Raw genomic sequence first — 7879 nt, forward strand, 5'->3', positions numbered from 1 at the left:
AGAGCCTATTGTTCAATATTTATTCCCCAGGTAGTACTTAGATTGCAATCAAGCCACCTCTTAACCTTTTTGTTAAACTAACTAGATTGAGCTGCTTGAGTCTATCAGTGTAAGGCATGTTTACTAATCCTTGAATTAGTCTCAGCTTTTCTCTGAACCCTCTCCAATTTTTCTTGAATTGTGGACACAGTATTCCAGCAGTGGTCACACCACGGCAAAATACGCAAGTAAAATAATCACACTACTCGCAATTCCCCTCTTTATGCATCCAAGCATCAACCCTGGGAGCTTATGTTCAGCTGATTATCCACCACAACTCCTCAATCTTTTTTCAGAGTCACTGTTTCCCAGGATGGAGTCCCCCAGGGTGTAAGTATGGCTTACATGCTTGATTCCTAGACATATACATTTAGCCATATTAAAATGTCACTGACTCAGTGACCTGTCCTCTTCATTATTTGCCACGCCCCCAATTTGTGTGTCATCTGCAAACTTTGTGATTTGTGTTTTCTTCCAATGTTAAAGAGCTAAGGCCAACAACCCCCCTAGAAATACACCCATTCAGTGATGGTTCCTTGTTGAAAGTTACATTTTGAGGCCTCTCAGCCAGCTTTTAATCTATTTAATGTGTGCTATGTGGATTAAAAGTAGATATAAAATTTAAAAATGTTTAGTAATTGTTGTTGCTCTTACATTGTCATGTCATATTAACATTAGGTTTTTTACATCTTTACATAACTCACAAACTTAAGCAAATTTGCCAAAAGCCAAAATATAAAGCCCATTAATTATGCTCAAATAATGTACATAACTTTTCTGGCCTCTAATTTTCAGAGATGCTATCAGTTATGTGCAGACATCGCATCTCCAAATATGCTGTATTTTCCTATTTTTCTTTGTTCAGTAGAAAACATGGTAGTGTCCAAAAGGGTGAATGAGGATTGAAACCCCATTCTGCTCAATGCTGTACAAACCTACCTGAACCAATCCTTATGCAGGAGGCTTCCACTCTAAATGATACAAAAACCTAAGGGAAAAGATGAAAATACAAACGAATGTGGTGAAGATTTGGGAAAGTGTTATGTTTACTGAAGGTTGAAGAATAGGGAAGCAAGAAGGGGAAGACTAACAATTGCAGATGAGGAGGTAGGGTTTTGTATGGTCATGTAACCATGTTTTCCAGTTACAATATTTCAGACTCCTGGGGGAAACTGCAGATACTGCCCTCACTTTGTGATGAAGCCACAAGGAAGGCCTACCTTTCTCCCCCTGAAGTGGAAAGAGAAGCATCAGTCCTACTAATTCAACAACAATTTCCCTCTGAAAGCAGTAAAATTAATCTTTTACTAGGCTGTGCAACTATTTTTTCACATCCTGGAGACAGACAGGAGACGTGGGGAAACAATAGTAGTTGGGTGAGATGGAAATAAAGGAATGGGTGGTAGTGGTGGGAGGAAAAGAAGTGTAGGGTGGATGGAAATGTAAGCCTAAATGAAATTAGTGGACAGTTACTCCACCATAGCATTTATGAATTAAAAAAAAAAAGCAGTTACTCAGTTCTGTAAAACATTACGGCTGAGATTTTAAAAATGGGAGGCTCAGGGTTGGTTCTTAAATCCATCTTTAGGCACTGAAGTGTCCTTATTTTCAAAGGTAGCAAATCTGTGCTTTTAAATTGGAGTTTGAGGGTTTCCAGAGCAGTGAGTACAACATGCTAACTAAACATGGGTATAACATTAGTCTGCCTGCTGCGTTGCTGCACTTGAATCATGAAGTATTTGCTGATGTGTCAGTGTCTAGAAGTAGGAAAAAATAAAAAGCATATTGTGAAGTTATCTCCCACATTAATTGTGAATAGAACTAATTTCAACTTTGAATTCTGAACTTCTTAAAACTGAATGTGTTGCCAGTTTGTCTCCCCTTCCCCCCCCCCCAAAGTGTGCTGAACCAAGCTGGATGGGTACTATATCACTTGAAAACACACACATCTGAACTTTAATTAAAGCCAGAAAACTGGTCATCAGATCAAAACCCATGACCTATCAGTCATGCCATTTGCTTTGTGGGAAAGCAGTTTACTTTGTAAAACATGCCTCAGCACAAGTTTCTGTAGCAAAGCCATAGATGGCATGAAAGTAGAGGTTCCCTCATTCTATTTCTCCTTATTGAAGAAAGACAAATACATTTGCTCAATTACTGCAAGCTGAAAGCACTGAATTCCACCCAGAGGCAAGAAGGTAAAAAGCTTCATAATCTGAACACTGAGTTTCAGTTACACAATTAGCATTACTAAGTCTTCATTGGTATGAATTGCTGCTTGTATCCTGTCAAACCAGGCCCTCAAATTTAAGCAGAAGAGATTTAAGTTATGAAAATAGGGAATTATAAGGATTCTGTGTGTTTTATTTGAAGCTCAATTTGTTGGGTGGGAGTTCAGAGGTGCTCAGCATTAGCTTAACATTCCTATTGATGTTAAACAAATTTGACTTTTAAAAGTGGGCACAAATGTCTATGGAAATTAAGTTTGGGCTAGCTTCACAAAAGCCTTAAGTGCTTAACTGCTGCTTTAGGCATCACTGAATCTTCAAACTCCTGCTTAACTGCCACCTAACACTGTAGATGCCTAAAGTCCAAGTTTCTGCTTGTGAGCATGCATGCAGTTGCTTGAGTCCAGGTACCCAGCTGCTAGTCTCAGGCCTAAGACCCAGTGGGATTCTCAAACTAGATGTTCCCCTATTTTGCCTGCAGGGCGTGATTAGGTAGCATGTCTATCCACACAAAGGAGAAGGTAGTGCGGCCTCCTCCCTCTTCTCCACAGGTTGGAACACTCACAAAGGATGTGGGAGACTCACTTCCAGATATGGAGCAGGGATTTGAACATTGGCTTCCCACCTCCCAGTAGAGTGCTCTAACCACTAGGCTATAGTCGCTGTCTTTGGCCCCATGCATATTTAGTTTATGCCCTGCGGACCAGCTCCAAACAACAGATACTGAAAAATCTGCCCCAGAATACCCCATAGCCAGGAAGCTCTGGGTAAGGGGCATGCATGTGCACTACACAAGAGTTCAGGCCGCCCATTACCAAGATTATCCAGGAACAACCAACCATACTATCCCCATGCCAGGAAATACAGCCACCTCCCTCCCAACATCCCAGGGAGCTTTCAAGTCAGTTTGAGCCTGGATTAGGTTCTCAGGTCATTATGGGGAGAACAATGATGACCAACATGCCAGCCCATGCAAGAGAGACATGAGCTGCTCCCAGCACATGCCCCAGATACTGTGCCAAGACAAAAATCATATCCCAGGCAAGGCCCAGCTACAAGCTTGTCACTGAATTACACACTCTTGTAAACTGATTGTACTGGTGCATTATATACACAATAGACATAGGAAAGAAGTAGACATTATTAAAACCAGTGGCACTTATAGCCCCCAATCTGCATCCACCTCTCCCCCAGGCAAGCACATGAAGAATTTATAGGCCTGGATTACCAGTGTCCTATAACCTGGACATCTGATGCACCCAAACCCAACTGGGTAGCCACAGTTGCAGACCCTATATGGAATGAGTGGAAGCCTGCTGGCATCCTGCAGTCCTCCTAACTGACCTGTCCAACATTGTACTGAATTTTTTTTTGAAGACTGCACACAAAATAGCACAGCTCATGGGCATTGCTTTGTTCACATAAAACTGACCATTGAAGGAAAACCCCAAGAGATCAGAGTCGGTCAGGTAGACCGGGAGGAGGCAGAATGCCAATTTTGTCAGTCTTTGCAAGCAAGGGTACAGTGGTGCACAAGCCGACCACATGCACCATTGCATCAAGTGATACATAGGGCACAATGCACAGCTTGGGGTTAATCACATCAGTCAATAATTCTCCTATTGGGTACAAGAGATCATGAATAAGAAGACACTCACTGGACACTTACGTGACAAGGTCCAAGGGAAAGATATGAAGACTAGGCTGTGGCAATAGCCAAAAGGGACCCACAACCCTGCTCAAAATAACCCTTTCTAGATCTTATCCCTGGCAGTGCCCTCCATTACTTTAACAGATCTGAAGTTATTTGCCATTACATGCACCCTCTCCCCTTCATACAGGATCCTGAAACCCTAACAAAACCTTCCACAAATATATGGAATCCTCCTCCTTGGGGTAATTCCTGAAAAGGGGGGCTAAAACACCCATTAATTGGATATGTTGCTCTTTTCAGCTGTGTGGCCCCAGCCACCCTCTTGAGTGGACTTGAGCTGCTGTTCATATACTCTGCCTGCCATATCTTCTCACGCATCGACTGGAGAAGATGGGCCCCCAACTGATCAGAAACAACTGTATAAGACACTGGATTCAGACCAATATTAGTAGACCCTAAACCTCCAGTTGCCAAAAGCTGGGCTTGGATCACTCGATAACTGCCCTGTTCTGTTCATGCCCTTTGAAACATATGACACTGGCCACTGTTGGAAGACAGGATAATGAGCTAGATGGACCACTGAATCTGACCCAGTATGACCATTCTTATGACCCAATAGGTTGCTGTAGAGAGCCAATGGGGGGAGGGAAGAGGGAGGAGAGAGAGAGAGAGAGACGCAGACGGACACACAGAGAGGACCCGAGGCTGTAGGGTTGGGAATGAGGGAGCCTGTTGGCTGGAATCTGTAAGGCCATTGGCTGAGATGCTGGAAGGCTCAGGCCTTGGGTTCCCCCTCCTCCATCCCCAATACCTGAAGACAGCCAGTGTGTTATATGACCCACTGTTCACATTCCTCTTATGGTTCCCTACAGGCCAGACCCTGAAGCCACCTAGAGCTCCTCCCATTACTTCCACCAGAAGCACTCACCTGAGACCATAAGGCCACACTAAAGGAATATGCTGAACCTCAAAACACACCCACTGAGGAGGCTGGAACCTAGGGCCTGACCCCCCCTCCCACCCTCACAGTGGGCCCCAATTGTTTGTGAAATCACTCTGCTGCAAGGACAGAGGTGTCGCATTGCACCTGGGCATTGTTTTCAAGCTGCACATTATCTCCATGAGTTGCCCTATCCCTGGCTGCTTAGGATGTGGTTCCCTTCCTAGCCTTTTGCGGTTTCCTCTCGCTTTCCTGACTTTTCCCCATTGCTTTCTCACCTGGGATAGGCAACACAGCCCCCTGCATCAAGCAGCTGTCCAGGTCTGTTAGCCCATCCTGCTGCCCCACAGGTTCTTGGTCCCAATGCTGCAGTTGGCCAGCCACATGCCCTGCATAATTGAGTTGGTTTTGGTCATTGCCAAACTGCTGCCTCTAATCCATGTGATTATCTGCATACTCTGTCTACTAGAAAAAAAACCAGGAAGTGGCCTTAAGTACAGAGCTCCTATCATGGTTCCAAATCTCCTGCCAAATCTCACAAGACCTCCAGCCCACTCCGGAAATCCTTTGGGGGCTGGAAATCTCGTGGTACCTGGCCCATCCTGTTCCTTTTTGCCCTCTGCCATTGTCTGAACCACCAGACTCACCCCTCACAAGGCTCAGAGACCTCTTATGATTTGTTTTCCTGGGATCCTCTAAAGGAAGCTTCTAGGAGATTGAGCAATTAAGTCTCAGAATGGGACTGAAAAGAAACTGAGGTCACAGAAGGCAGCTATAGCTGAACCAAATCTGAATTAAGATTCTGTCCCCTATTAGACAGCAATAGCAAAACCAAGAGCTTGTCTACACTTGCAGTGGTGAAGCTGCACCACTGTAGCACTTAGTGAGGATGCTACCTATACCAATGGGATAACTACTTCCATTGGCGTAGGAACTCCACGTCCCCAAGAGGTGGTAGCAGCCCTCCCATTGACATAGCACACTCTACATCGGGGGTTAGATTGGTGTAACTATGTTGCCCAGGAGTGTGGATTTTCCACACCCCTGAGCAATGTAGTTATACCGACATAGGTTCCAAGTGTAGACCGAGCCCTAGTTCCAGTGAGATTGTGAAGAAGCGCTAGATTCTAGTCTGTGAGCACTTCATTCAGATCTTAAAGTTTCTCCATTGGTATGGAGCTAGAGGATTCACTGCAAGCGAAGCCATCAGGTGCTCTGCTTGGGCTATCCTCTCACTTAGGTAGGTTTCCCACATGGCTTAGTACCAAGTATTATTCTATTGCACATGGCCCATTAGTTTCTTCCACTGATGCAGTGGAGAAGTTTGCTTTAAGGACAGCCAAGTAAGTGACGATGCTATTACCTACTACTTTACTACAAGCTAGCTTCAGCGGGATGCTCCAGCAGGAACCAGCTGCATCAAGCTAACCCAAACTTACTGTTTTCCGGGCAGCAGGAATTTAGAGCAACTTATCCATGATAGATAAGGCTGCTATCACCATTGTAGGAACTTTCTGGAGAAAGGCACCCTTAAGAAGTTTTTACTAGCCCTCATGTTACCTTTAGAACATAAGCACCTGGAGTATTCATAAATGATTATATCCTGTTCTTCCTCTTTGCAGGGTTTTACTGTGATCAGCAGTTTAGCAAAGTGCTTTCTCCAACTAAATGCTGCTGTCCGGTATTACAGATTAAAAGGCAATATCCAACTCTTGCTTTTTCAGACTGGTCCAAAATCCTTAAATTAAGAGATCCCATTTTAAATATTTGAAGAGTAGATATGATCATTGTAATGAAAGGCTTTAAACTTTTCCTTAATTGCATTTATTGTGCATGAACTTCAGTCACATTCTCAGCTTTTCAGACAGATATATGTACAAACGGTTATACGCAGTTACATCAAAACCTGAGTGTTCTAAAAACAGATTCATATATCCCTCAAATATTCAGTATAAAATCGGCTGTATTTTGAAAAATACAGCTAGGGAGAAAAGAATAATAATGTTAGATAGCAGCAAGTCTCCAATTTTCCTGTTGTCCCTCAACTACAAGTATCGTATGTTATTAATTATTCTGAGTGATTACAATAGAATTGGACACCAAATTGTGTCCCAGAACCAAGACAGGATGGGGTAATTTTCCTTTGGTGTTCTGAGATGACCACCACTCCCAGCATTATACTGAGATTGTATTGAACTAACGAGTCAACAACAAGTTTAGAGAGTAGTTTACAAAAATGCTCTCTCCAAATATAAATATTTAATGCAGAATAGTTCCTATTTATAGTTCTTGGGAAAAAGTTCAGCAAAAAAGCCAAATACTTAGGACAGCTCTAAAAATCAGATTTAGACATTTTACACTGAAATTCTGTTTAGATGCTTGATCAGCCATCAATTTGATCAAATGTCTGCGAGCCTAGTTTTTACATACTATGCTTAGTGACGTGAAATCCTACGTTTCCTGCATACAAAGGAGAGACTTGGATGTGTTTTAGACCAAACACCTGATTCTTCATCTTTGCTTCATCTCCCCATTTGTGTAGTTACCCTTTTTAACACACAACACACACAACAGCAAAAGACACTGATCCAGAAACTGAGTCTCTTCAATTTGCCCTATAGACTCTTCCACTCCAACTGTAGAAGTGTGTTTAAGGAATATTGAAATAAATAGCCTTTAAAAACTCAACATGGTAGACAATGAGCACAGTTGTTATAGCAGGTTACAATATTTGATTTCATCTCAACCTCTACCATAAGAAACCCAGAAAGTCAGAAGGGGCCATACCCTGCAATGTTTCATTCTGGAAAACAAATATTTGAGTTCTAGAAGCACAGACGACTTTGGTAGTTTGGAGTTTGTTACAACAGTGCAAAAAATCTCAATTGAACAACATTAAAACCAAGTTTAGTCAGGGAGCTCAGGTCCAACTTCAGCCCAGCAAAAGTTAACATCCTCAAAGAAAGAGTTTGTTCAAAATAGACAATATCTCCAGCTGCAGATTTTACACTTCTAATA

The sequence above is a fragment of the Emys orbicularis genome, chromosome 5 (genome assembly GCF_028017835.1).
Source record: "Emys orbicularis isolate rEmyOrb1 chromosome 5, rEmyOrb1.hap1, whole genome shotgun sequence".
NCBI lineage: Eukaryota > Metazoa > Chordata > Testudines > Emydidae > Emys > Emys orbicularis.